The sequence below is a fragment of the Panthera onca genome, chromosome B2 (assembly GCF_046562875.1).
Source record: "Panthera onca isolate mPanOnc1 chromosome B2, mPanOnc1 haplotype 2, whole genome shotgun sequence".
Taxonomy (NCBI): domain Eukaryota; kingdom Metazoa; phylum Chordata; class Mammalia; order Carnivora; family Felidae; genus Panthera; species Panthera onca.
Genome location: NC_138343.1, coordinates 89,834,196 through 89,843,338, shown reverse-complemented (window position 1 = coordinate 89,843,338; position 9,143 = coordinate 89,834,196).

Sequence of the window (9,143 nt, the reverse complement as noted above, 5' to 3'; positions counted from 1 at the left end):
CAGTGTTCATCTAGCTACCTTGATTTTCCTTAGTGACTAACAGGATTGCCAAATATCAAAATGGGTATGGTTCTGGCTCCTTCATCAGAAATTATAGCTAAGGCCAGGTCAGCTTGACATGAAGAGAAGTCAATTGCTGGCAGCTGACCTCATCTCTGGCTGACATCCTTTTGTTTTTGTTTGTTTGTTTGTTTTGTTTTTTAACATTTATTTATTTTTGAGACAGAGAGAGACAGAGCATGAATGGGGGAGGGTCAGAGAGAGGGAGACACAGAATCTGAAACAGGCTCCAGGCTCTGAGCTGTCAGCACAGAGCCTGACGTGGGGCTCAAACTCACAGACCAAGAGATCATGACCTGAGCCGAAGTCGGCCGCTTAACCGACTGAGCCACCCAGGCGCCCCTGGCTGACATCCTTTTGTAAAACATCTATAACCTTACATGTTTTGGGAATATTTGATGAATGCTAATAGAAGATTCTGCTACTATTCAGCTATTAAATATACTTTCCTTTGTATTATAATAATTATGTATTTTTACAGTTGATTGATTGAAAGTAATTTTTCTCTCATGCACACTATTTGTTGTTGTTGTTTATGTCCTAGGGTTGTATTCCTATGTCATGGTGTAAAGGATGAAGGTTATGCAATTTCTTGCATGAGACTGTGAGTCATTTTAGGTAATTGTGTTGTTATAAAATTTAACTTATTCCGGAGACAATGCTATCACGTATGTAAGTGGAGCCTTTATGGGCAACTGCCTTCCTCTTCATCCACAAGTAGAGATGTTCTGGGTACCATGAAATGGGATTGTATCAGATTGTGTTCAAATTCTGGCTCGGTAGTAATGAATGTCACCTTAAGACATTCCCTTAAATTCTCTGAGCCTTGGTTTCTTCCTCTGTAAAATGTGCCAAAGTACCTGCTTTGACAGGAATGTACCTTACAGTGAGCACTTGTTCCACATGTACCTCATCACATCTTCTTCAGCTACCTAGTAGCTATTTACAGATAGGGTATATTGAGTAAAAAGTGAGAACACAACAATAAGGTTAAAAGAAGTAATTAAAGAAGAAAGACCTTTTAATTTCTTCAGCTGAGGCTGGAGTTGTAGCAGAAGGAGTGCAGGTGTCAGAAGACTTCATTTCAAATCTTGTCTGTTGTTTTTGAGTTCCTGGCAAATAATTTCTCTGAGTCTGAGCTATGAAAGAAAGAAAGAAAGAAAGAAAGAAAGAAAGAAAGAAAGAAGAAAGAAAGAAAGAAAGAAAGAAAGAAAGAAAGAAAGAAAGAAGAAATAGTCATGAGTCATGTCTAACTTAAAGAGTTTTAGAACTTAAATGAGATAATACATGTGAACATTTAGAATGATGCTTGCCCTTTGGTAAGTGTGTAATAAATGTTGCTGAATTAAAACACTAAGGTTATTGAAAGTTAATTATTTGAATTGAATTCGTATTGAGATAGTTTTGTATTGTGGCACATTCCATAGTTTGTTCTAAGTAAAAATATCCAAAAATTTGACACTAGGAAACATTTCATAGACTAGCTTTTCCTCCACAAGAATTAGTGGCGATGACCTCATTTACACGAAGAGAATCCCTATGATAATCTATCCTGTGATAACACAAATTTGGCTTTGACACAACTGGTAATTGGGTGCTGTCCTCCACAACAGGCTTATCCTCATCAGTTCTTTAATCTTACAATAACGACTGTAAATAATGACTCACAATCATGATTGCAAACCTTGCAATCAGTTTTTAATTTTGCAATTTTTTGCAATAATGCAGAAAAGCCAATAATTGGAATTTGCAGAGCCAGTTACAGTATTATGGTAAGGTTAATGCAATTTTATCCCTGTGGCACCACTATGTTTGCTCAATATGTTAGTAGAAAAATGAGTTGTCACTATATTGCAGGTGAGGAAGCTGAACAGAGAGATGGTCAATGTCTGTTCTAGGAAGAGATGATGAAAGCAGAAGTGGGTTGGGTTTAACAGAGGATTGGGTTTGAGATAGTTTGTCTTCAGTGCTTTCCTACCCTCTCTCTTTTTCCAGGCTACCATGTGGATCTCTTTTTTTCCCCTCAGGTTTTAAGCTTCCTTCACCCTTTATCCATAGCTTCATATCTTGAACTTGGTAAAATGTATGGGGCAGATTCAGTGCTCACCAAATATTTCATTTGCTCCTAAGTTTCCCCATCTTCCTTGGAGTTTACTGCCAAATGACTAAGACTGACCAATGGAATGTAAATGGAAGCAACACGTGTGATTTCTGAACCAAGTCATTTAAGAGCTGGTGTGCTTCCTTTACTTCTTTTCTCCCCTGCTCCAGTGACCTTGGAAACAAAGTGTCCAGAGGGAGAGAATCTGAATCTCTGAGTCACAGGGTAGATAAGAGCCCTCATGGACCGCATTAGGTTTCGTGTGAGGGAGAAATAAACTTTTCTTGTGCTGATGCACTGAAATTTCAGGGCTCATCTGTTATAGCACCTAGTATTAATAACTTCAATAAAGAACAAGGTATTCATTTGCACTTGTATAATTATGTGTTTATCTTCCTTTTGCAAAGAGCACCATAGCTCAGTTTGTCTTTTCAAGAATTCCATATAAATGGAATCATACAGCAGAAATCTTTTGTGTCTGGTTTCTTTTGCTCAGCCTAATGTTAATGAGATTCACCCAGGATTTTGCATGTTAATTCCTTTTGATTGTTAAGTATTATCCCACTGTATGGGATATATCACAATTTGTCTATCCCGTTTACCTATTGTTGAACATTTGGGTTGTTCTCTGGGGATCTTACAAAAAAATGTTTTTAGAAATTTAGGTATCATCTATATATGAATGTATGTTTCATTTCTCTTGAATAAATACTTGGGAGTGAAATGGCTGGGTCACAAGTTAAGTGTATATTTAACTTTAAAAGAAATTCAAAACTGTTTTCCAGAGTGGCCTTGTCATTTTCTGTTCCCATGAACAATGTATGAGAGTTCCAGTTACTCTGCATCCTCATCGGACCTTGGTCTTTCTTCTTATTTTTAAAATATAGCTACTCTAAGGGAAGGAAAAAGAAGATACAAACAGAGAGGGAGGCAAACCATAAGAGACACAAATACAGAGAACAAACTGAGGGTTCCTGGAGGGTTGGGGGGTGCGGGGATGGGCTAGATGGATGATGGAGATTAAAGAGGGCACTTTTTGGAATGAGCGCCGGGTGTTATATGTAAGTGATGAATCACTAAATTCTACTTCTGAAATCATTATTAAGTTATATGTTAACTATCTTGGATCTAAATAAAATTTTTTAGAAGATTTAAAATACAATCATTGTGTTCCATAACCAAAAAAAAAAATTAAAAAATTAAAAATAAAATGTAGCTATCCTAATAGGTACATAGTGATATCTCATTCTGGTTTAATTTGCATTTTCCTAGTGGCTAGTAATATTAAGCATCTTTTCACATGTTTCTCTTTGTCATAATATCTCCTTTTTGGTCAAGTGTCTGTTCAAATCTTTTGCCCACTAATCAAAATCAGGTTGTGTATTTTCATATTGAATTGAAGAGTTTTTATCTGTTCTGAATAGAAATCCTTTATCAGACAAAAACTTTGCAAATATTTTCTCCTGGTATATGGCTTGCCTTATCATTCTCTTAGCAGTGCTTTTTGAAGAGCAGAAAATGTTAATATTAATAAAGGCTAATTTATTACTTTTTTTTTATTCGTAGTCTTTGTGTCCTAAGAAATCTTTGTGTAACTCAAGTGAAAAAGATTTTGTTCTGTGCTTTCTTCTAGAAGTCTTATAGTTTTGCTGATATATTTTGAAGTAATTTTTGTTTGCGATGTGAGGTATATTTATGTTTGCATATATTTATTTTGTATTTTTGTTTGGGCACCATTTTTAAAAATTGTATCATTCTTCATTGAATTACCTTGACAATTTGTTGCAAACCCTTTTACCGTATTGGTCTGGATTTGTTTCTGGATTCTCTATTCTCTTCTATTGATCTTCATATTTATGCATATGCCAGTTTCACATTAGTTTGCTTACTGAGGTAATTCTTGAAATTTGACAATGGGAGTTCTCTAACTTTGTTCTCCTATTCCCATCCCAAAGCTATTTAGGCTGTTTTAAGTTTTATTGTTTTCCACATAAAATGTAAAATCAATTTATCACTTTTTACCAAAAACAAAACCAAAAACACTGTAATGATTTTAATTAAAAATGTTTTGAATCTGTACACTAATCCAGGAAGAAACGACATCTTAACAATACTGAACTTTTAATATATGATACACCTGTTTATTTAGTTGTTACTTAATGCTTTTTAGTAATGTTTTGTAATATATATATAATATATATTTTTAAAATATGTCCTAAATAGTTCATATTTTATGATGCCATCCTTAAAAGTATTGTTTCCTTGTTCCAGTTACCAATTGTTCATTGTTAATATATGGAAATACAACTGATTTGTATATAGATCATGGATTGTGTGAACTTGCTAAATTCACTTGTTAGTTTAAATAGATTTTTGGTATATTTTTTAGAATTTTCTACATGGACGACAAAGTCATCTGCAAACACAGAAAAAGAAATGAAATTTTAATAACGGATTTTCAGACATGAAAGGAGTCCCAGAAGAGATAACAGAAAGGTGTCTTACAGGTACTATTTGTGAAAGTAGACACTAAATTGATTTGTGTATGAAGTTGACTTCAAACCCTATGGAAAAACAAACAAACAAGCGAACAACAACAAAACAAAACTCAAGTCTTCCGTTTCCATAGATCTGTGTCCTAAATGTTAATTGTAGCTCTTTTTTGAACTTATACTTAAGGTTAAACAGCATAAATTGTGCTAAAGGTTAAATTAAATACATTCAGTGATTCCTCAGGGGACTGAAATAATTAGTCATAATTTGAATTAAACTTCTAAGCAAAGTGACTGCAATCATTTCTTGAAGAGGTGCAAGAAAATCATAGTGTTATATTCATTCTTACAAGTCCATAACATTAAGCCTAAATAATTGTAATTAAGGAAGAGCAGATATACAAATATTATTTATTGATCGTACTCTCCTCTTTCAAGGTTACAATAAAAATAACTTGATGATTAAATATTTGTTGATAAAGGTTCACCATATTTTATTCATTTAATTTCTAATATCATCCAGCTCTCTCCCATTGTTGCCAGCTCTGGCCATTTCATCGTGTCTGTGGTTAATTTATATTCTACTGAAGGAATATCTTCCAGAAGAATGTGCTTGTCTGGTTAAAAGATCTGGCGTCTTAAAGACCATAAGTCTTTCAAAATTTCAGAAGGCTGTAGAGCCAATTTTTTAATCAAGGAATACACTCATAATGTTTTTATGGATAGTTCATTTTTAAATAATGCCAATCTTACATTATATTGATGCTGGCTTCTCTCAAATACATATAGAGCTTTAGGATGTGCATCATTTTTTAAAATGGTCAGTTTTATTCCCCCCAAATGTTGATTTACTCAAAATAGATTTTTTTCCCTCTGAGACTGCATTCCAGTCTATATGTAAATTGAAACACACTCAGATTAAATTAAAATAACCGTGAATTATGGGGCAGTTTCCTCACATGAAGTCTTTTCTTACTTAACCTTTCCACATGAAAGAGAGAATCTGTATTTGGTGTCTACTGAACCTGTTTGACATTCCAGAGATGTCAGAATCCCGAAGAATACATCTTAGCTGGTCTGGGTAATGCTTTTGTTGCATAAAAGAACTAAGCTGGAGAGGGATTTGTGATTTTTCAATTCTAGAAATGGTATGATGAAAAAACTAATGATCCCACACAGAGTTCAGTGTTTGTGCAATGTTTATTCAGCCAAACAGAGCTGTTTTCTCTGCTATTAATCCTCAGCTTTTCTTAGACTATGGCATAAAGTATTGGTGGAAAGCAATGTTTCAGTAGCATGTTACATTTCATTAAATAAATGTGGGCATATGAGTGAATCACACAGCTCTTTTTGAAGTCAAGCACATTTCCTAACCTAAGAATTTACCTCTTTAATTTGTATTCACTTTTACCCTAGAGAAAAATTATATTTTCAACCCAACTCCCTTTTACCTTGCAAATCAGTGTGCAAAAATTTAATGTAAAATCTGAAAATCTTTTCATGGGACCATTTTAAATGCCTTGAAGTAAAAGGAGATTTTTTGTGAATGGCACATTTTATGCATACATCAGCTTTCTTAAATTTGTCTTTACTTTTTTCCAAGTTACTCTGAAAATATCCATATGAAAACATTTGGAATGACTTGATCCACTAAGAATTCAAATTCCACTGCATGTTTTCCCCAAACCTCTTATGTTTTCAGTCTTTATATTTTCCCAGTGAACATGACAATTCTGATGGGATTACCATTTTAGCTTCCCCAGAATCACTTATGTATCCTTTTGTGAAGCATTTTGGAATCAGTATTGTCAAATTGTCCATATGGTGGCAAATAATTGAGCTGAAATAGGTGAGAAAGACAGGGAGGGAGGAGAAAAGGGAGAGGGAATGAGAGAAAGGGAGAGAATCTTTTGGAATCTTAATGAAGTTCAATCAAATTGCAAACCTTATAAAACAATTACAGCGACAACACTTGGCTTTTATTGAACACTTACTACCTGGAAGGCACTGTAGAAAATGCCTTCCACAATTTGTCTGACTTAATTATCCCTCTTCTGTGAAGTAAGCAGTCTCATTATGCCCATCGTGAGGTGGAGGAAATGAAGAAATACAGAAACTAAGTGGCTTTTCCAAAGTGAAACAACAAATAGCAGAAATGGGACATGAACTCAGGTTTGCCTGGTTCCATTGCAGATTGCAAATCCGTAGCGTCAGCACTGCAGCCAGCTCTGTTAGGAGCACACATTTCCGAAAAGGCTTGTTTGCTTCTGAAATTACTCAGAATGAGGCCAAGGCTTGTGTTTTTGGTTTTATGTTCCCCTGACAACTTGTAGCCAAACCCTCACCCTCGTCCAAAAAAACTTTGAAATCTTATTCTAGGTTTTTTTGTAAATAAAAAGAAAGAAAAAAAAAAAACGCAATAGAAACAGAGAGGTATTAGGTTCAAGCCAGCATGAAATTTGCCCGGTGTTAGTCAATCAAGCCATGCTAACGGCCCCACAGGGGCTTGCTGGAGCCAGAGTAGCACTGTGAGAAGGGTCTCAGAACTGCACGCTGCTCTCCCAGCCAAGCCCCACTTCGGTGCCTTGCAAGCACCCTGCTTTGACTGTGCCTGCATCTTATTACTGAGCAAGGATCAGCTTTCCAGCACTTCGTCTCTTACAAACCGGAAGACCTGTGGTTAAAGATGTAGAAATTTTATTTAAAATCTGAACATCTCTTGTTCTCCCATCCTCCTGTCTTATTCCCATCCCCAAACTTACAGCCGTCTTTAACTTTTTGTCTCGGGGCGGACAAACTTTTTTGTGCCCTGATTTCAACTGCATTTGATCTCATAAAGAATGACTTCTGGGCAACAGAAGATATCATAAGGGGCTGTCCCAGTGGCCCCCTCTTTCTAAGGGTGGCACAGAAGTGATGTTCTAGCACAGTGCTGACAGATGCCAGCGGTGTTTTCTTCTACCTGTAGCTATCAGCACTTATATTTGCAAAGTATTTTGTCCTCTTTTATGCAGAGGAATGTTTGTGCCAATTAAATTTTAGCTAAGGTAATTCTCCGTCTGCTGAAACTTTTCGCTTACAACTTTTGAAGTATTCCTATTACATAAAGTATTCCTTCTTCCTGTTGAGTTCTTAAGCAACAGAGTTGTGTTTAGTAGGACTGGTTGAGGAAGTTTGTCTTCTGACTAAGCCAATATTCTGATTAATTTGATTTAATGTGAAAGTGCTGTTGGTTAAGTCTTTGAACGTTCATTTTGTAAAAAGTGGTTGGTAAACATAGCATATGTAATGTAGCACAACTGTTGACGGCCAAGGAGCATTCGGGGGCTGAGTTCGTTATCTGAATGCAGGTCCTGGGGAGAACTGGACAGATTGACAGCCAATGGACCTACTACTTGTCCTCTCTGTGGCCTTCCTTCCTTGAGTTCAAATCCCACCTCCTTTAGGTACGATTTGATCTTGGGCGAGTTTGTAATTTTCCCTGAGCCTCAGTTTTACCTGTAAAAAGAATAATAACTGCCTCAAAAAGATGTTGTGAAGATAAAATACGTTAATTCATAGTAATGTCTTACACAATGTCTGTCAGAGGACAAGTGCTGAATTAAGCCTTCAGGTCATTAATACGCCTTCTGAAACTGTGCTGACCTCAACACATGCTTTGAAAATTGCTTCCCTTTGGGTAAATACTACATGCATCAAATTGTTTTCCAGCCACTTGCTTCTTTTGAAAAGAGAGTTCAGTTGTAGTTCAGGAAACACTACTGTATCTGGCTGGACCCGGATCTGGGGGGAAGGGCAGAAAATGTTGTGTGTCATTTAGCAGACGTAATAGTTATTTTACAGAGAGTAAAAATAACTTGTTTAGGTTTGATGAATGCCAGGTAAACATAAAACAGACTGGCTGGCTGACTCACAAATATGAATTTTATATTAACAAAAATTCATTTCATATTAACAAAAATCCTTAATCATCTACATGGTTACTTTAATGGCTTTCCAGAGTGAAGTGGCTAATGACAGAAGTTTGCACCCAAGGAGAGTGTCTGCCTGTTCCTCCCTCCTTTCCTTCTTCCCTTTCTTCTTTCTGGTAGATGCGTACGACAAAGAGAAATAGGAAGAGGCTTATTTGTCCACTCTCTGGTCCCTCTCTTTGGTCATCCTCTCCATAGTGGAAGGTCAATGTACAAAGGTCACCTTCCAGGGCCCCTACGATAAACACGCTGACCTCACTGCCAAATCACTTTTCCAGAAAGTGCCACCAGATCATGTGTCACTTTTATGAACTTTTGGTCTGGCAAGCCTGATGTTGTATGTCACCTCCTTTTTGGTTAAAATGTGTACTTCTTAAAAGTAAACACTATAGGCGGATAAAAGTATGTTTCCAGCCTCATTTCAAGAACTTTCTTCATTTCTTTCTTTGAAACACAGTTCTACAGCAGAAACCTAGAATCTACTGGTTAGCTCCTTGTTAGCATATCATAGTCACACAA